This window comes from Dreissena polymorpha, chromosome 12 (genome assembly GCF_020536995.1).
Source record: "Dreissena polymorpha isolate Duluth1 chromosome 12, UMN_Dpol_1.0, whole genome shotgun sequence".
NCBI lineage: Eukaryota > Metazoa > Mollusca > Bivalvia > Myida > Dreissenidae > Dreissena > Dreissena polymorpha.
In genome coordinates, this window is record NC_068366.1 from 53356585 (window position 1) to 53378970 (window position 22386).

Here is a 22386-nt window from a genome sequence, read left to right on the forward strand (position 1 = left end):
CTTCAAAAAAATATATAATAAAATTAATCTTTTTGTCCCTAATTAGCCTGTGTGGACTGCACAGGCTTATCTGGGATGACACTTTAAGCGCATGTATTTAATTCTGTGTGAAGCCATCTGAGTTCAGTCAAACTCAATACCATAATATACAACTGCCATAATTGAGCCCTATAGATATCTTGTAACTCCTGACTTTTCATTGCGCCATGTTATAAAATAAGGTAAAGCATGCCATGTTACAAATTAAATCTAACTGACAGCCAATAAGGCAAGATAAACAAGTAAAATAAGGCAAACATCACTTACACAATTTTGAGGTTTTGTCAGGGGTCAACAATGCAGCATAGATCCAGAGTAAGAGGTTTTTAGGGGCTTAAAATGGGACCTTATTTTTGGTGTATATAACTGCACAAAATTCATAAAGATAAGTGCATGCTTTTAAAATGATTAAAATCTAATTCTATGAACCTTCTTAACTTGATCAATACATACTTATTTTTGCATTTGCATAAGCTTTTATCTGGTAATCTTTTTTAGACATGACAAAAGTTTACCCACGCGAAATAGTTAAACCTTTTTTTAGACTGAATTTTCATTCAGGAAGTGATCAGCATACATGATTTTTATGTTTGTGCAGTCTTTACATTTAGGTTTGAAGTCTATATAAAGCATTTGAGAATTGTTTTACATTTTTTATGAAATAATTCATAAATGTATAAAGTTATAAATTTATTTGCAAGTGGAGGCCCCTACTGTGATACTCTGTTGGTTATAAACAAACTCAAGAAAAAGAAAACCTCTCACTTAACTACATCAATATTGGTTGTTTTTTTCCTTTGCAAAATTAAAATGATAAAAGGAGAAAGTAAACATTCCCTATGTATGCAAAATTGATGAGCTGCACGTAACCGCAAGTAATAAGGGGAATAACATGTTTTTACACAATCCATGATGACGCACAAGATTAAAAAACTTTATTTACATGATTAATATTTACAATAAGTATACATAATGCACTTAGCAAATATTAAAACTGTAACTCTTCAAAAACATATATCAGAAAATTATTTGGCAAAAACTGAATTCCGTTATATTTACTGCATTATTTTGGTTGGAACACAGTCTTGTATAACTTAAATTATGATGAATGACAATTAAATTTCTTATGAGGAAAGAAAATACAATTTGAAGAAGTTAGGTGTGCATTGTACATGTATGTCTGCTGGAACTGACAGGGGAAGTAACCACTGTGAGAAGGTTGCTGTGTATTGTATGTCTGCTACAAGATATAGGGGAGGTAACCACTGTGAGAAGGTTACTTTGCATTGCACGTCTGCTACAAGATATAGGGGAAGTAACCACTGTGAGAAGGTTGCTGTGCATTGTACGTCTGCTACAAGATATAGGGGAAGTAACCACTGTGAGAAGGTTGCTGTGTATTGTACGTATGCTACAAGATATAGGGGAGGTAACCACTGTGAGAAGGTTGCTGTGCAAATGTATGTTTGCTACAAGATATATAGGGTAGGTAACCACTGTTAGAAGGTTGCTGTGCAAATGTATGTTTGCTACAAGATATTTAGGGGAGGTAACCACTGTGAGAAGGTTGCTGTGCATTGTATGTCCGCTACAAGATATAGAGGAGGTAACCACTGTAAGAAGTTTGTTGTGCATTGTATGTCTACTACAAAATATAGGGGAGGTAATCACTGTGAGAAGTTTGCTGTGCATTGTATGTCTGCTACAAGATACGGTATATAGGGGAGGTAACCACTGTGAGAAGGTTACTGTGCATTGAACATCTACAAGATATATGGGAGGTAATCACTGTGAGAAGTTTGCTGTGTATTGTATGTCTGCTACAAGATATAGGGGAGGTAACCACTGTGAGAAGGTTAATGTGTATTGTATGTCTGCTACAAGATATAGGGGAGGTAACCACTGTGAGCAGTTTGCTGTGCATAATATGTCTGCTACAAGATATAGGGGAGGTAACCACTGTGAGAAGGTTGCTGTGCATTGCATTTCTGCTACAAGATATAGGGGAGGTAACCACTGTGAGAAGTTTGCTGTTCATTGTATGTCTGCTACAAGATATAGGGGAGGTAACCACTGTGAGAAGGTTGCTGTGCATTGCATATCTGCTACAAGATATAGGGGAGGTAACCACTGTGAGAAGTTATCTGTGCATTGTATGTCTGCTACAAGATATAGGTGAGGTAACCACTGTGAGAAGGTTGTTGTGTATTGTATGTCTGCTACAAGATATAGGGGAGGTAGCCACCTTAGAAGGTTGCTGTGTATTGTATGACTGCTACAAGATATAGGGGAGGAAACCACTGTGAGAAGGTTGCTGTGTATTGTATGTCTGCTACAAGATATAGGGGAGGTAACCACTGTGAGAAATTTGCTGTGCATTGTATGTTTGCTACAAGATATATAGGGGAAGTAATTAACCACTGTGAGAAGGTTGCTGTGCATTGTACGTCTGCTACAAGATAAAGGAGAAGTAACCAATGTGAGAAGGTTGCTGTGTATTGCATGTCTGCTACAAAATATAGGGAAGGTAACCACTGTGAGAAGGTTGCTGTGCATTGTATGTCAGCTAGAAAAAAATAATAGGGGTGGTAACCAATCTGAGAAGTTTTGAGCAAGTTTTGTATGCTGGCACTAATAGGGCAGGTAATCACTGTGAGGAATTTTTACATAATAATGAACATGTGTAAGTACTTTTGATACAAGAACAATGTCTTCACTTTCTTTTGCTTCCTTCTCATCCTAAACACAGTCACTCCCTAACACAATAATCAGGCCTTGAATACTATGTTGGTTTGATCTTCCGCTGATTCAATAGCGTTATTCGCATCACATACAGTTGAGCTTAAACTTATTGTTGACAATCTTAGCATACTTAAGCTCTAAGCCTGTACTCAAACTTTAACAGAAACAGAAACTTCACTACTAGAATTCTTGGTACTGGGAGAATGGCCATCAACACAATTTTATGACCTATCCCCTGTTGGACAGACCTTGAAATCAGGGAAGAAAATTGAAACAGGATTTCCAAGTTTATGATGATATCAATGCAGTGTGTTTTGTTTTTTCTGCTTAGCTGTCTTACCCAGGTTTTCACCTTACTCGACCTTTGTAATTGTCCAATAAAATCTCCCAAAAATGAAAATGAGAAAATGTGCCGCCAATAGGCCCAAAAGAATAAATGGAATTTTTCGTATCAGAAAAAAACCACCTTAACTGGCTGAAATAGTATGAGAAAATATAAAAACAGTTAAAATTTCATTTAAAAAAAATTCATGAATTAGTTTCATGCAGATTGCGTTAACAATGTGACTTTTAGAGAGTGCACACTGGCTTTTTCTTTAACTTGACCTAGTTTTTTACCCCAGATGACATAGTTTGTATCCCACATGGCTGAACAAATGTTCTGATCAAGATTCATGAACATTGGTCACTAAATGTAGCTTCCATAGTGTCCACAATGATAAAAGGGCTGTGCTCTGTGAAAAGGGGGTTTAATGCATGTGCGTATAGTGTCGTCCCAGATTAGCCTGTGCTAATCAGGCTAATCAGGGACAACACTTTCCGCCTAAACTGGATTTTTGCTAAGAAGAGACTTTCTTTAAAGAAACAAGGGCTGTTTGTAAAACATGCATGCCCCCAATATGGGCTGTCAGTTGTAGTGGAAGCCATTGTGTGAATACGTTTTTTGTCACCGTGACCTTGACCTTTGACCAAGTGACCTGAAAATCAATAGGGGTCATCTGCCAGTCATGATCAATGTACCTATGAAGTTTCATGATCCTAGGCCAAATTATTCTTGAGTTATCATCAGGAAACCATTTTACTGTTTCATGTCACTGTGACCTTGATCTTTGACCTAGTTACCTACAAGGGCTGTTTGTAAAACGTGCATGCCCCCTATATGGGCTGTCAGTTGTAGTGGCAGCCATTGTGTGAATACGTTTTTTGTCAGTGACCTTGACCTTTGACCTAGTGACCTGAAAATCAATAGGGGTCATCTGCCAGTCATGATCAATTTACCTATGAAGTTTCATGATCTTAGGCCTAATTATTCTTGAGTTATCATCAGGAAACCATTTTACTTTTTCGAGTCACTGTGACCTTGACCTTTGACCTAGTTACCTACAAGGGCTGTTTGTAAAACGTGCATGCCCCCCATATGGGCTGTCAGTTGTAGTGGCAGCCATTGTGTGAATACGTTTTTTGTCAGTGACCTTGACCTTTGACCTAGTGACCTGAAAATCAATAGGGGTCATCTGCCAGTCATGATCAATGTACCTATGAAGTTTCATGATCTTAGGCCTAATTATTCTTGAGTTATCATCAGAAAACCATTTTACTTTTTCGAGTCACTGTGACCTTGACCTTTGACCTAGTTACCTACAAGAGCTGTTTGTAAAACGTGCATGCCCCCCATATGGGCTGTCAGTTGTAGTGGCAGCCATTGTGTGAATATGTTTTTTGTCAGTGACCTTGACCTTGTACCTAGTGACCTGAAAATCAATAGGGGTCATCTGCCAGTCATGATCAATATACCTATGAAGTTTCATGATCTTAGGCCTAATTATTCTTGAGTTATCATCAGGAAACCATTTTACTGTTTCGAGTCACTGTGACCTTGACCTTTGACCTAGTAACCTGAAAATCAATAGGGTTCATCTGCCAGTCATGATCAATGTACCTATGAAGTTCATGATCCTAGGTCTAAGCGTTCTTGAGTTATCATCCGGAAACCATCTGGTGGACGGACGGACCGACCGACATGTGCAAAACAATATTTTTGCTAAGAAGAGACTTTCTTTAAAGAGAAAATATCATAAATGCGGAAAGTGTCGTCCCTGATTAAGCTGTGCAGACTGCACAGGCTAATCTGGGACTACACTTTACACACATGCATTAAACCCCCTTTTCACAGAGCGGGGCCCAAATGTTGACAACAGAGGACAAACAAAGGCGATCACCCCGTCTGTAGATCTGCCATAGTCATTAGCATTTTTCTATGGAATTCCATAGAAAATATTATGGAATTCTACGGAAATCGATGGAAACCCATGGAATTTGATGGAATTCCATCCACTTGCCAATTTTCCATCTGAAGCTGTTATGGAATTCCACGGAATCTCGACTAAAATTCCATGCATTTCCAAGGAATGTATGGAAAACACCATGGAAAGTTGGACTTAGCCATTTTTTTCAACGGAAATCGTTATGGAAAATAACTTATACATTTTCTTGGATGGAAATCAATGGAAAATAACTTAAAATTTTTTCGCTGGTTGTCTGAAATGTATTTGTAGTTTAATACATGTATGAATTTATTTGCATCATGTATTTTGTATTTAAAAGAAAATGCAATAAAGATAATTATAAATTTGTTCTAGAAATTGGAACAGTTCTGGAACTGTTCCATATTTGTGTTCTAAAACCTATGTTCTGGAATTGTTCCAAAACAGTTTTTTTAGAATAAATCCAGAACATTTGTGGAAAATGGCTTAGGACTGAAACTGTTCCAATAATTTCAAGAACCTTTTTAGAACATTTCAAGGACAAAATATGGTCAAGAATTTTCTAAAAATGTTTTAAAGTGTAGTTCTAGAACACATCTAGAACGCTTTAAGAACCAGTAAGTAGTCAAAAGCCCACCTAAAGCACCTTTTGCTCAGATAAGCTAAAATAAAGTACTGCTTTTTACAAACAATGAATTGAAAATGTTAATATTATATTCAGTAAGATTGAACTGTCAATACATCAATCCATTAAGAAAACCAGGCCTTCATTATCAGATGGATATACAGGATGTGCTGATATATCAGATACTATATTCGGCTATTGTTCATCATCGATTACTTTACATAGGAGTGGTTGAATTGAGGATGTTGGATTGTGATCAGTCAATATACTTACTTGTTGCATACTTAAAAACTGCTTCAATTTAACTAAAACTTAGGAATTATGTTAAGGCACAAGTTTAAGGGAAGATAATTATCTTATAATTCATTGATGGGAAAATTAACAATTCCCAAAATGTATGTTACAGATCCCATAAATACAACTACATATCATAACTTATCAAAGTTTGCAATACTACCACTCAAACAAAAATGTAATGGAAATTCAGTGTTAAAGAAATTATCTTTGCATTAAATGTGTAGCCTGCGGTAGACTTAATGGTTTAAAAATCTTTAAAAGAAAATTGTTGGCAGAAAAACAAAAAGAATGTGAAATCTGTATATGAGAACAACAAATTACTCTGCTCACCCTACATATATACAGGACTTTTAAAACTTTGTTTATTAGGTAATTTGACATTTTCCCCTATAAGAAGCAAAGTGAAAATGGCTTTTGCACCCAGCATAAAACCAGAACAGTCTGCGAGTAACTCGTACTCATCAGTAACTAGGGTTGGAAATGAAGCCTTTATTTATAATTCAATGTTTCTTGCAGAGGGACTACAAATGCGTAAAAATACATATCTAAGTGGTAAAGGTTTAAAAAAATCTATGTTCATATGAAAATCAATGTGTTCCATGTAAGTATCACTAGCATCAAATGAACAATGCAATCGCAATTATCACATGAAGTTTGTTGTTGCATACATGTATTTTTAAACATGCATATCACTAACTATGTACATCAAATTAAAAGTTCAATATAAACTATGAAATCTGGACAAACTTTTGACCCAAAGGATAATTGATTGAGTCTCAACAGAGAAATGTCCTTTTTTAAGCCTTATTTGGCAAGAAATATATGTAATAGAGCAGAGGCTCAAGTAAAAGAAATTTTCTAAATTTATAATTCAGAAAATCATTTTTGATGTGATCCAGCTGTACATCAAAACAAGATTCCCTCCAATGGAAGCCTTGTCAGTAGTAAACATTTGTCCATTTTATAACCTTTTAGTTAAAACGAAGGTCAATGTCAAGGTCATTTTGGATTAACCAAGAATTTTGATCTTCTGAATAAGTCTGAGTCCAAAATAGTTGAATGTCAAGGTCAAAAGAGGGTCTTGTGATCTGTAGATAATGGTACTGTAAAAGAACTTTTGCAAAACATTTCGTTTAAAGAATGACGTGAATTTTAATCTTAACTCGCTTTTTCACCAACATGAACAAATACAAAAAATGATTTGAAATTGTTTAATTATGTAAGTGTTATTGCAGACAAACACAATTGTGAAAGCTCTGGTTTGTGTCCTCTTATTTCAGAATTGCTCGTTAAATATGGGGCCAGGCCTAGGACTGGTCATGAAAGTATTGCGATGGTCAGTCTCCTTCTACCAATGATTCAAGTGGGGCATTTTTCAGTTACTGATATAACTATTAACTATGTGCACTAAGTACTTGGTAACCACTTAGATTGGCTAAACTTGCCAAGGAAATGAATAAGTAGGTTTACTGACTGTTTAAATTAACTTGAAAATACTGTTGAACCCTTTCCCACTTAGAAGCAAAGAGAAAATGGCTATGTGCAAACAGCATAAAACCAGAACAGCCTGCAAGTAACTGGCAGTCTGTTCAGATTTTATGCTGTTTGCTGCTCATCAGTATCTAAGGGTTGAAATGAAGCCTTTAAAACTTAAATCTAATAAGAAAGGTCTTTAATTAAATTTAACTTTCTTTGGGGCTACACATGCATCAAAATACGTATTCTAAGTGGTAACTGGTTAACACAGTGAACACTCCAAACAAGCTTCAACATGACTTAATTATCCCTTTGCATGCTGGGAAATTTGTCATCTGCTAAAATGACGTCTGCTAAATTTCTAAAATTAGCATTTTATTCAATTTTTTTCTAATAATACTATCAGAATAGCAAACAGTTAGGATCCTGATGAGACGCCACGTTCTGTTGCGTCTCATCTGGATTCAAACTGTTTGCACAGGCCTTCAAAATTCGGTTCCCGCACTGAAAGAGTTAAGATCAGCTATCATCAAATAGAATCATCAAACACTGTGCTATCTGATGCACCCACAGCTATTTAATAAGCGTCAAACTGCTGTATCTGGTATAGAAATTATAAAAAGTTACACCAGTTTTGAGCTCCAAAATAAATGTGTTTAGGTGAGTCTTTTTAAATCGACTGTGGGAAATTTTAAATCCTGTACATGTCACGACCACCAAAGATGGAAACTCTAACATGGCTGACACATACTTGTGTGCATAGATACATGTATCATGAAACATTAAGTGATACTGTTGAAAATAACAGCCATATAATCTCTAAGAAATGGTCAGGCAAAGCTCTAATATGTTTAAGTAGCATAAGTATGAATGTGTTTATGAAAATCACATTGGATTCAACAGATTGAAAACCAAGATCCAACTTAAAAATTCAGAGGGGTCAAAATGAAAATATCCATAGATAAAATGCTACAATTCCTACTCATTAATAACTTCAACTCATTCATTATTGGTTGATAAACATCTTGCTTCTTGTTACATATTATTCGTTGTTGTTTTTTTTGGACAGATTCAGGAAAATGTACATAAACATATTTTTGCCCAAAATTTTGAAGATCTTGATGGTATATCTTCAGCTAGAATTAGTTAACATTTTTCAAACATAGAACCAGTATTTTTCTACATTACTTTTTGTATGCATTGTTTGTTTTAAGAATGGATTAAACCCACAACATCTGAACAGCAAGTTGGAAACAATATCTATATATGTTACTGCACTGAGACCAAAATTCAGGACATTTTCTTAGATTAGTACAAAACTCTGTCAACAATGTCTGTAAACCTATCACCAAATAAGGCATACTCAATGTCCTCAACAAATCAAACTTAGATATAGGCTAATAATACATTCTTGTATCGCTGGGATATAAATCATATCTTACACCCGCAATGTAAATATTAAACTGCATGTTGAGCACTTTCTTTTACAACTGCCCATATCCTTTATCTGTAAGCAAACACTTGCAAAATGTGTGGAACAAACTTATAACTGTGTGTTATTGGTAAATCCATGCAAGGTGATTGTGTAGCTTTTATAAATTAATTTAACTTGAAGACTTTACCAATAATAATATATTATTTAAATTTTAAGCTACCAGTTAAAACATTAATTCTTTATTTTTGTATTAAATTGCTCTTTCTCAAGTATACATATTAAAAGTGTTTAATTTCGCTTTTCAAACCTTTGTCAGATTAACAGGAACTAGATCTTGTCACATTAATACTGTGCATTCTTTTGCTTAAAATTAACCCCCAAATTTGGCTGTTATCCAATGGAAATTTGTATTTATCCCAAGAATAAAAAAGTAAATATCCCCAATGGCAAAAAAGAACACAAACATTATCTTAAGCTTAACTGAAAGAAAAACTTATAATAAGTTGAAAAGGAACATAACTTTTGTATTATTTAACGTCAGGGTTGTCATTATTAACCGATTGCCGATCGAATTCATCGGTTAAAATCGCCAGAAAATTGGTTGTTTTTCCCGAATCTTTAAAATTGCGATCGGAAGTTTTGATCACGCAAACCGACAATAATTGACGAGGAATAACCGTTGTATAGTAGAGCGACGCCCGGTCATTCAGTCAGTCCGTTAACTCCGCCTAAGAGCTACTGTTTTCAATGAATTTCTCAGCGAGTGGCCAATATTGATTTTTCCAGCTGTCAATCAAATTCTTCTTGGTAAGCACGTCAACCAATCAGCGCTCAGGCAGCCGAATACACGCCGACCCCACGTGAAACTGTATCAAATAGCTGTACATTTCACAGATTATTACTGACCATATCTCAACGAATGTAGCACAGTAGAGCGTAATTAACTTGTTTTTTTAGTTAGAGAAAACGTTTCCAAATATTAAAAAATAAAAGATATTAGCCACCTCTGCGCTACGAAGTTGTTATTCAGCATCTAACTATTTAAGTCCACGCTTTCCCAGAGGAAGAATGACGTGATGTTATACATGAAGTCTAATTTTGGCATGATTTTCATCTGTACATGAAAAACACGAGAAATGTGTCTCTGTTGCTAGAATTTTCTTAATTTTCCGTGAATAATGAAATCTGAAAATGATTTCGGATAACACATTTAATTATACGCATTTGAAAATACTTCAATTAAATAATTCATTTTGTTATACACATGGTCATAACACATAATGTAATAAGTATGTAAATAACGTGTTTTGAGATTGCCAAACTATGCATACATATAGGTCTACATGCATGAATGACCTGACAAGTTATATCACATTCCGGAATGAAAAGTACTTGGTAAAATTTAAAGAAAGACGTGTTTTTATTCTCAGGAATTCACTTCCACTTTTGCAAACTTTTCTAAAAGGAGGTACATGTAACAGTTTAGATTGAGTCGTTGATTTGTTGTAATTACTAGGCCTAAATATAAACGGTTCTCAATGCTCTCAAATCGCGTCACCTGATTCACGCATGTTCAGTGGGAATCCCACAATTTAATTTGTATATGCACTTGCATTGAATTGCGGACGACATTCATCGTCAATATTGGCCATAATTTGGTTTTGAAAAAAAGAAATCGCAATAATACTGGATTATCGGGTAATGGATAGAATTGGAACATGCAAAGATCTATCAATATAATATGTTTTTACATTGTACAGTATACTAAAAATGTGAAATTATAGTCTTTTTAGACCTCATTTTAACTTTTTTTGCTCTGAGAATAGCAGTATTTTGTCCCTAAAATGTTTAGAATTTGTTTTCTGTCGGGGGGGGGGGCCTGGACCTACCCTTGACCCCCGGCCGGATCGGTTACTATTCCAAAATAATCCTTTGTTTACAATCATAATGACAACCCTGAACGTAGGATGATATAAATCTTACACGCAAAATTTCGTAGCATAGTGATCAATGCCTGCAAAATTTGTCTAGGAAAAAAAGGAGAAAACTCCTAAACAAGACTGTGTCAACTGACAAACGGACAGAAGACGCGCATACGAAATGTGGGTATAAGAAGAATATGAAACGCTTCACAAATATCAATAAAAATTTCTGTCAATGATTTGACTTTGCTGCCAACAATGCCCTAAGCCTTAATAGTTCCAAATGCATGAGTATAACATGGAGCATCTCTATAAAAAACTGAGAATCTGAGCCTCGCTAGATCAAGATATACCAGTGCACAGAGCTTAACTTGATCAAGATATACCAGTGCACAGAGCTTAGCTAGATCAAGATATACCAGTGCACAGAGCTTAGCTTGATCAAGATATACCAGTCAATATAGCTTAGATAGATCAAGATATACCAGTGCACAGAGCTTTGCTAGATCAAGATATACCAGTAAACAGAGCTAAGCTAGATCAAAATATATAGTTACAGTGTTTTTTTCACCATTTTGGGAAATAAGTGTTGTTTTTTTGCTAACAAATGCTTCAAAAACTAGTATTAAAGTGTTTTAAATATAATATTTACTAAAGTGTATCTTATAGAGCTGGATGGAAGAGAAACTAAATGTTGATCTAAAAAAAATAATAAAAAAATTGTTGTTGTTGAAACTTTCAATTGGGAATTTCCAGGTCCTATTTGGAAAAAATATATACTTTTTCCATTGGGAATGGGGCCGGATACCGGACCTGATTTTGAAAAAAACAAAAAAACTGATACATGTGCATAGAGCTTAGCTAGATATACCAGTGCAAAGAGCTTGTCTATATCAAGATATACCTGTGAACAGAGCTTTGCTAGATCAAGATATTCAAGTAAATGGTGCTTTGCTAGATCAAGACATACCAGTGCACGGAGCTTAGCTAGATCAAGACATACCAGTGCACAGAACTTAATTAGATCAAGACATACCAGGGCAGAGAGCTTAGCTACATCAAGATATACCAGTGCACAGAGCTTAGCTAGATCAAGACATACCAGTGCACAGAGGTTAGCTAGATCAATATATACCAGTGCACAAGTTCCAGTGTTATGATATAATCTATGTTGGACCATAAAATGAAAGTTTTCAATCATTTTTATGTCATATAGTGGGAAAACAGATTTTGCCAATATAAGCTTGATTATCTTCATATTTTTGCAATTACACTAAAGTTTAAACATGTACCAACTGTATTCTTCCAAATAAAAATGTCAACATTTGCTCGATGAAATATATCATTTACAAAAACTGCCCCCTGTTCCTGGTTCTAATGTTACAGACTATTGAAAAAGCTTACCTCTACAGTGTTGATAATACAATGCATTCTTGTGCAAGGAATATGATAAAATATCTTTTTACATTATTGGACTTGAACAATTAATTAAAAAATACCATAAAAGCAGATAAAGACAAAACATGTGCACATAAGTCCTGTTCATAAATTAATGTTAATTGTACGAAATCCTGTTTGATTGTCAAATAATATTCCTCTATTTGAATCATTATATTGTATTACTCTACAAGAGCTGTCACCATAGGATGACATATGCCCCCTATAAACGCTTTAATAGAAGTTAGTAGCATTTTTCGGAACCTAAATGCAGATTTTGAAACCTAAACGCGGACCCTAAGTTCAAGGTCAAGGTCACAATGTTTGAGCGTATGGAAAGGCCATGTCCATTTACACATGCATACCAAATATGAAGGTTATATCTCAAGGGACATAGAAGTTATGGGATTTTTCGAAATCTAAACGCAGATTTCGAAACCTAAACGCATTTGTGTGCATATGGAAAAGTCTTGTCCATAACACATGCATATCAAATATGAAGGTTATATCTCAAGGGAAATAGAAGTTATGAGCATTTTTCGAAACCTAAATGCAAAGTGTGACGGACAGATGGAGAGACAGACGGACAGTCCGATCACTATATGCCCTCCTTCAGGGGCATAAAAAAACAGTATAATACTGAGGGTTGCTCAGAAATAGATTTTAAATTATGAAGTAATTAATGCTAAGCTTCATATGATGGGTCTAGGGTCCTGTCTTATGAACAATCATACCACAAATTTAACTTATGACTCAATTTTCAGAGCACAACAAATTGACATCTATTTTATGCCTTCACCCTAATATGGTATACTTCTAAATTTACTGTGGGAGATTGGGCTAGCAAAATTTTAAAAACGTGAAAACGATTTACACTCAGTTACGCAATTTGAAATGTTTTAAGTACCTTTAAAAATCAAATTTAATATAATACCTTTTTTATTACATGTAGATGCAACTTGAAAATCCTTCATTTCTTGCCCTACGAAGCTAATGAGCAGCAAAAAGAATGAAATCAGAACAGACTGAGAATTACTTGCAGGCTGGTCTGGTTTTATGCTGGTTTCATTTAGCCATTTTCACTTAGCTTCTGAGAGGGAAAGTTTAATGAAACAACTCATTGGTGACAGTGTTCCATTCTGTAGAGAAATTCAACCAATAAAATGATGCATTTTAAAAATAATGACAAAGGAAGTATTTGTCATTTTCACTGTTGTCTGTTTGCATTTGTCAGCTCAGATGATCATTGCTTCCAAGATACAGTTCAAAGTGTGTCTCTACGTAAAGTGCAATTTAATGGGTCATAAGGTGGCTCATCAATATCTATGAAAATTAAATACCGGGTATTGCCAATCAGTTCCTGACAGTAAATAATGTAGACACAATTGAACATATACCTTGGACTCCTACCTACTTTTCTAAAGACCTCGAGACCCCAAAGTTCTGGTTTGAAAGGACATCCTTTTCTCCCTGTTTTTTTATCTTATGTAACAGAGGCTGATTAACAGCGTCTTCCCCATGAAAAATTTCTTGAAAATAATGCAAATTTTCCCTAAATCAAAACTTACACTAGCTTTTATTTCCCTTATCAGCTATTTAAGTGATATTTATTCCCAAAATCAATAGGCTAGAGCCTCTTCCCAATGAGAAGGGAAAAATCTCTGACTCCTATCCCCCACACTAAAGAACCTCCCTTATGCAAGGTACGATACTTACACAAGCCATAATCAGGAGGCCTATGACCAGAGATCCTAACAATCTTCGGCCACCCATCATCTGAAACACAGAAAACGTTCCAACAAATAGTACGTTTCAGTACTGTACTTAATGATTCTTTCATCAATGAATATTAAGGATCAAATTGAATCCTAACATTGTAATTATTTATAATGACCCAAATGATATACAGTCCAACCTGAGCGTAGCGGTCACTCTAGGAAAATTACCAAAGTGGCCGTTGTAGACAGGTGAACGCTGTTTTCAGGTGATTACATTTAAGATGGTTGGTCAATTGGTAGCATTGCTTGTTCTTTACCCCACCCAATCATTTGCACACAGTGTAATATAAACAAAGGCTCATTGTCGAAAAAAACAACAACAGTAATCTAAAATTTATGGAGCAATCAACAAATATATAGAAACATAATATCTAGACTTCAGTATTTTGAACCCTGAAAATTTCGTTCCACCAATAAAAATTTAAGGTCATTTGACTCCTGACCTGGTTTTCAAAAGCTATCAAAAATCCCTTATATCCTCTATGCCACAGTGCTGTAAATATATTAATGTTTGAAAGAGCTTTGTGAGATTCAAATATATACCTTAATGTTTGCTTACTGGACAATGTGCACTTGCTTAGTTTAATTTAAACCTATTTATTTTAGCTCAATTGCATCGGAAGCCTCGGGCTCTTGAGTAGGTTTCCTGGGCCTACAACCAGGTCCTTGGTGTCTTTGGGGAAGATCTAGAGAATGCTCCCCAAGTGGGGATGGAGCCCATGACCTCCCGATCGCTAGGCGGACACCTTATCCATTACGCCACGGCAAACTAATTTGCTTGATTTACTCCTGTGACAGAACACACTATCACGTTTACAGATATTTCATAACTAATAATAAACAAATAATCCTTTTTTTACCAATTTCAATGGGTTTTTTTTATATTTCGGTCTTTCAGATGTCCATTTAAATCATATTTGCCTTTTTTTTTAGTAAATTACTACAAAATGTGTAGCCTTATATTACTACATGTACTCAAATATCTCATCAAGTGAAGGAGCTGCATAAACTACAATGACACTTGTATTATCATATTGCACTTTGTAGCTTCAATATGATGACTTCCCAATTTCTGAAATTACATTTCCTGCAAAATTCAATATTGTGAAGATGACTATGATACTCATTATTAAGTGTTCTTGATATCATTCAATAAAGAGAGAACTCTCATATATGTGCTTAAAATGAGAGGCAAAAAATTGAGAAATAAGTATTGTTTGCAACCAAGTTACCAAATCCCACAGACTTCAATTATTTCTTATTACAATAAGTAAATTGTGGGTCAGATTAAGATTATTAAATGAATTTACTGTAAATGTTTAAATAAATGAAAATTAACTAAATCTCACAATTCAAATGAAATACATTCAGAGATTTAAAAGCAAAAGCACCAGGGCAGTTTTGAAACTGAAAAAAAACACAACATTGAATCCCCTTTTGGATGTTTTTTATTTAATATATATATTTGGGCAGTATTTTTTATTATATTTGCGCAGTAATGTATCATTCAAACCCACTGTTATTGTTGCTCTCAAATCATTAGCTTACTGCACTGAAATATGCTCATAGGTATCAGCATACATGTATGTTATTATTCGTCCGGTCACCTCTATGGATTGAATAATTGTTTAACTATAATGATGTTATTAATAATAAAACATGTTGTCAGCATGTGTCCTGTATCATTTTCAGGTCAATGGACATTGATTTATTTTGTAAAAATACACGTGCTCATCCAGTTGGCTGTTTAGCTATGGACACTTTGTTAAGATCATGACGATTTTCTTCAATTTAAAATAAGTCTACATGAGTTAAAAAGTCTTGAATAAATACTCAGCCAGGACGTACACAGGCTCCAGCTGTATGTATATGTATGCCTTTGAACATTATTGATTCATCATTTGGCTTGTCATTTGGGGAGTATTAAGTGAGCAGGAAACACAAAAAATATAATTGAAAGTTCACAGCTTTTGTTTGCTTTAAAAATGCATTTACTTCTTTTCATTTGCCAAACATTTGAGATTTACTGTACTTCACAATGGGCATGTCATAAATATAATGAAATAATAATTCTTTAAGTTTAATTATTCTATTCTACATCAAGCCAATCCATTCACCCAATCACACATCAAATGGGGTTGTCATAAAAAATTATGTATCAATAATGCTCTCATTTTTTGCTCTTTAAAAAACCAATGCACACACAAACTCTTACACTTAAACAAATGTTCTTTTTCTGTAAAAAAAACAATGCACACACATACTTACACTTAAACAAATTTTCTTCAACCAGTGGTTGGAAACTTCAGAATGATTTTTAAACACATTTCTATTGAACCATACACCTGGGCACTCCTATATTAATAGCATTAACCCTTTGCATGCTGGGAAATTTGTCGTCTGCTAAAATGTCGTCTGCAGAATTTCTAAAATTAGCATTTTCTTCTATTTTTTTCAAAGAATACTATCAGAATAGCAAACAGTTTGGATCCTGATGAGACGCCACGTTCTGTGGCGTCTCATCTGGATCCAAACTGTTTGCAAAGGCCTTTAAAATTCGGTTCCGGCACTGAAAGGGTTAACAGAATATTTCCTGAAAATTAAAACATAACTATGTGCTTTGTTTGCGTTGAATGCTATGTATACTTTGTGTGCGCTACGCTTTGTATACTCTGGTTGCTGTGTACGCTTTGTATGCTCTGAATGCTATGTATGCTCTGTATGCTTGATATGTTTTGTATGCTCTGCATGCTGTGTCTAGTTGATATTTTATCTCTTTCTCTTAAAAAATTATCTGACTTTTAATGTAGACAAATCTAAACTTTTAAGTACCATATCTGATGTTGTAATATCATGCTATATATTTATATGTATATCTGCGTTTTAATTGTAGAACAAATTGTTTCCAGTCTTTCAGCTTTTATACACTTGTTCTTTCTTATTCATCATGTTTTATAGTCGGTTGTACAAGCTATCTGAGCTTATATTTGTTGTTTAACTCTTGCCGCTTCAAAATAAATCTTATCTTATCTTATCTTAACTATGAAATCCCAAGATGCCAAAGGCAGAGCTTTTTTCCTTCTTTACCGTCCCCAATGGGAAAGGCCCCTTCCCATAACAGATTTTCTTATGTCCCTGCACTATAAGTTTACCTTGGACATATTTTCCCCTTTCTCAGTTGTGTTGATATTTTTCCCCTAACAGACCATGCACATTCGTACTAATCAAGAAAAAAAGCCCTAACAGTTACACATTTCTATAAGAAGAATAAGACCAGACTTGAATAAAATACGGACCACAACATTGGAACAGACGATGCAAAGCTATGGGGTTTTAATTCACATGATCCCAGATTTGTTTATTAAATAATTTTACAGGCAAATACTTCTGAAACAAAAATGCAAGCACATATACTGGTAACATCATTTATAATGTAATTAGTCTATGCTATTGAATTTATGTCAGAATCAATTTGCTGATATTTTAATGTGTGCATAGAACTAAGATTTTTTTTAAATGATGACTTATATGGGTAATTTACAAAAACATTGAATCCGATCAGACCATGATCTACCAAGTCTAGCAGTCTAGTATTTACCAATTACTCAATAACTTTTAAATTACTTCGTTAATATTAACTAAATAAACATTATTTTAATGCTTATTTAATATACTTTACATATGAATAACGTTAAATTATTATACAAATAACATAAATATCGATTTTTATCAAAGAATTATGAGTGACATTACCGTATTGGATGGCGTATCCTACTTTATGCACAGTGAAATCCGATATGTTACTAAACTTCAGATGTGCTCACTCTATTTTCACTTCCTGCTTTCGGTTTGAAAGTCACGCGACCTTACATGCCTCTGCTAAATTCCGTCTCCAGTGTACAATTTCTCGCATACGTCTGCAGCGGATATTTATGTAAACCGCAGCGATTCAAATTTAAACATTTCTGTTGTTTTTCTTCGCATACAATTATAGTGTTTTTGTGAGCTCCTATCATGGCAACATATCAAAGAAAGATGGTAACGCGTTTCAATCGATGATGGCGCACGTGTCACTACACCACATGGTCGGGTTTTGAAATATAAATATATGCAATACATTGTATTGTTTTTATTTCAATGCATATTACATACTGTTAATATATCAGGTAATTTTTTCCAAGATTTTTTTAGTAATAAAAGGTAAGCAAACGGTAAATTCCATTATTCAAAGACCTATAGAATACATTATATAGGTCTTTATATTATTATTCAATGTCATTAACAATTATGTTTAACCAGGGAGTGTATATTCTAGAGTCCGTGGTTTAACCTATCGTCGGTTCCCATTGTATATATTCCGCTGTCACTATACTGTAGTGTCGTACTGTCGTACTGTACCGTGCGAGAACGGGTCGCGAAAATTCTGTATTATTTATGTTAATGAGCCAACTTATAGTTACAATCATCTTTAACAACACTTTAACAACGAATGAGGTCTCGAGAGCAAAGATCATTTGATTTGATAACGGTAAATGCAACAAAAGCATAAGGAATGCAGTAAACACGACAAGGCGAAGACGATGTGCATGTAACGGTTTAAATAAAACGTCATTTCACAGCTTTTATTTTCTAACGGAGTTTGACGCGGTACCTTTTTCACGTAAAAGACTAAAAAGATTATTTTACCTAATATCAAAAGGCAGAGCGCATTTCAGTGAACGTGCGTTCCGACGATAGTTAAACCAGGTCAACGCTTCAGTAGTGAATGGCTATGGATTTCATGAAAATTATATGTAATTGGGGAAACACTTGGCTACGAAAGAGGTCAGAATGTACAAGGTCAAATCTTACATGTAAGATATTTTAATACAAAGTAAATTAATCAATTCATTCACTGGCATGGTTCCCTTTAAAGCACTCTGCATCCTGATTGAATGGATAACATTGAGGCATACTTAAAAAAATGACATATTCACGTGAAATTGTGCTATGCAGAATTGACTTGATCTACAAGGATACAAAATCTTAGATACTATTGTGTAGAAATATTTTGGAATATTTTACCATTTTAAATTTTGTGTTTCATACTCACAGTCTTACGAACATAATTGTGTAAGTTGTAACTACGGTAACTAAGAACTATAAACATGTTTTAGAATATTAGTTACTATTGCGTATGAATTTTCAGAGAGAACATAACACATAGCGCAAATGCCACACCCACATGCTTTACTAAGCTCAAATTTAACCAATGTGCTGTGTGCCACTATTAGGTTAACGACCTGTCTGACACGTTATCACTAACCTAACTAAATCAAATATGCCAGGCCAATATCACACCCGGATCCCTTTGCGGCAATCCGATGAAAACCCAATCTTCAAAGACGCAAAGACGTAGACGCTTCGCATTATTTGGTTTGAGAACGACCATTAGAATGTCACCATCTGACAACCGCTAAGTCTGTCCAATCAAAACCGTGCTTTCAATGTTTTGAGAGCAAAAGTGAAATTCTCATGGGTCCATGGTACGCATGGTTCAATTGAACATCATATTGTTGTAGAATCACTTTCATATGAGTATTATTATTGACTGTCTTCTGTTGGACATATTAAAGATGCCTTTTCACAGATTTTGGCATGTATTGAAGTTGGTCATTAAATGCTTTATATTGATACATGTCAACATTGAATCTAAAAAGCTCCAGTAAAAAAACAAGAATAAAATTAAAGAAAGAAAAAAAGTAACACTCAACTGGGCTCGAACCACTGACCCCTGAAGTAAAACCCTATCGCTTACACCACTCGGCTGTTCGCGCTGATAACATGAGTGATAAATTTTATACCATATATAAGCACTTTTCGTAGTATCACAAAATATAACGAAAACAACAAAACTCTCCAAATTATTCAATTGTTTCGCGTTGCAACGCTTTATAATTTTCAGGTTTTTAAATAGTCAAAAGATGCATATAATGGGTATTTTAGAGCATGTTAAATGTTCAGTATTACTGTTTCCTCACAAATATCATAACTACAACGAAAATTAGAGATTCTGAAACATTTTTTTCTTCAAATTTGTCTATTTACCGAAAAGCGAAAATGCCCCTTTAAAGCCACACACCTTGAAATTAAAGTATAAATTTAAGTATAAATAAGAAACATATTTTATGTATGCCAATTAGAATATATCTGGTGTTTACAAGGTAGAAATACGTCTACTTTGCGCTTTAAAACTGTAAAATAATCGCGTTTGTCGAAAAGGACGTATACGTCTAGAGAAATCCTACTTTCGGTTTTAAAAGCGGTACCGTTTGAAAAAATAATAAATTACTTGCTAACTATGCTATAGATTTGATTTTATCTATGACAATTTGCGCTTTAACACTTAAAAATCGCGTTTGTCGAAATTGACGTATATGTATAAAAATCCTACTTTCGGGTTTAAAATTTAAAAAAATACTTGCTAACTAGGCTATAGATTTAATGACAATTTTGCACACTTTCAAATTGCATCTATATGTATTGATTAACATATAATTACAACTTCTGTCACATTCATATGAATGCTGCAATCTGATTGGATAATTTGTTCACGTGACCGGTTTTTCATTTTTCGATTAACCCACTTCGTAAGCAAATTTGAACATAAATATTCATGGCGCTACTTTCTGGTCATAAACAAGTTGCAAAAAATGACGTTATGTTTTGCGCGAAACTTAATGGCGTTGTTTTTATTGGTCAATAGCGTAATGACGTTATATTTTTGCGCGAACTTCAACGATATAACCGTTTGACGGAGATGAAACCGAAACTGAAAATAGATTCGTACGCTGGATTAAAAAGGACTATTATGATCCTTACCACGATAGAATTTCAGCTTTTAGATCATTTTGTGTTGTAATTATAAGAATTGAATTGCATTTTTCTGCATTTCATCGGTGTATGAACTGTATGTATGTATGAAAATAATAATCAGCGCACCGACTACTAACGACATGTCCGCGATTTTAAAGACAAGCCGATTGCATAGTTTCTCATTCTCAGTTTCGTTTATTTTGTTCGGAAAAATAGGACACGAAATATAAAGAAACGGTGTAAATAAGGTTCATGTAACTCGGACAGTCGGTAGCCAGATAGATAAGTTAAAAGAATTTGATTTATACAATTTCCAATGCGGAAATGTGGTCTTGACACGTACGAGTGGAAGCTGCAATGTGTAGAATTACCCAAATCACCTTTTAAAAATTAATTTATTTAAAAAAACTGAAAGTGTCATATAAGCAATATTTAGTATGAAATATATCACGCGTATATGTAAACAAATAGGGTATATTGGTACTTGCATAAATCACGGACTCCGTGCGTAAATTAAGGAAATCGACGTTATAAATCGCTTTTCATGTCGGAATCAAGTGAAAACTATTTTATGTTACTATTTTAATAAAAAAAAGTGTCGATGCCACCGTTTTGTTGTTATGCACTTTGAATTACTATGATTGATTAATGTCCCATAAGCAATGTTCAATATTCTTTATATAACTTTTACTAGTATACTTTTATTTCAGTACCCGTTCGGTGTCAGAAAGCGTGTAAAACTTAAGCAAAATTCCAGTTATAAAGCGCTATTCGTGTCAAATACAGGTGGAAAAAGTTTCGTTAGTATTTTCGTAAATAACATGGATAAATACAAGTGTAGACGTGTTAAGGTAGTGCACCTCTAATGATTTCCCGCGATTTCTTCGAAGGTTGAAGAGCCTACTATTAGGTGCCGTAGCCTAGTGGTTAAGGCGATAGACTAGAAATCTTTTGGGATATTCCCGCGCAGGTTCGAATCCTGCCGACGACGTATACTTTTTTGCGACGCGTTTTATTTATTTTCTAACGTAATTTGATTTAATATGGCATATAAGCTATATTTATTGTTAAATATGTTGCAATTTTTATGCACATTTTTCAATTATTAAAATTAAAACAACGTTATGGCGAAATTGGGTGATTTACTGTTGAAAATACGAACCATGCATGTTGCATTTTTATTTTTATTTCAAAAAGTAAACGGTAAATCTGTCTAGTTCTTGGTATTTTTGCTGTATATAGTGTTTCTATAAAAACTAAGTTTAAAATATGACTTAAATGATACTATTTTGAATTTTATGACACTTTGTTTTTAACCGACCCAATTTTTACTTGGCTGAAATCACTTACATTTCATGGTGCTCTTCCATAGATAAAAAATTGTAAAAAATAAATGTCTGTAAAAGAATACTTATTTCATCTTGTTTAAACTTTAAACACCTTTACAGCATCTGTACACACCAACTGCATGCCCATATTTGGAAATTTGAATGAATTATGGAACTTTTATATACCC

General features: G+C 34.3%; 1 long non-coding RNA gene across 1 annotated transcript in view; it reads right to left on the reverse strand.

The window, feature by feature from the left end:
• Nucleotides 1-17870, reverse strand: part of LOC127853834 (uncharacterized) — a 31745-nt gene extending 13875 nt beyond the window's left edge. The window contains exons 1-2 of the long non-coding RNA XR_008036772.1: nt 17769-17870; nt 13954-14013 (exon numbers count right to left, since the gene is read on the reverse strand). This is a non-coding gene — a long non-coding RNA (uncharacterized LOC127853834). The remainder of the gene's footprint in view (nt 1-13953; nt 14014-17768) is intronic.
• Between the last annotated feature and the right edge of the window lie 4516 nt (nt 17871-22386).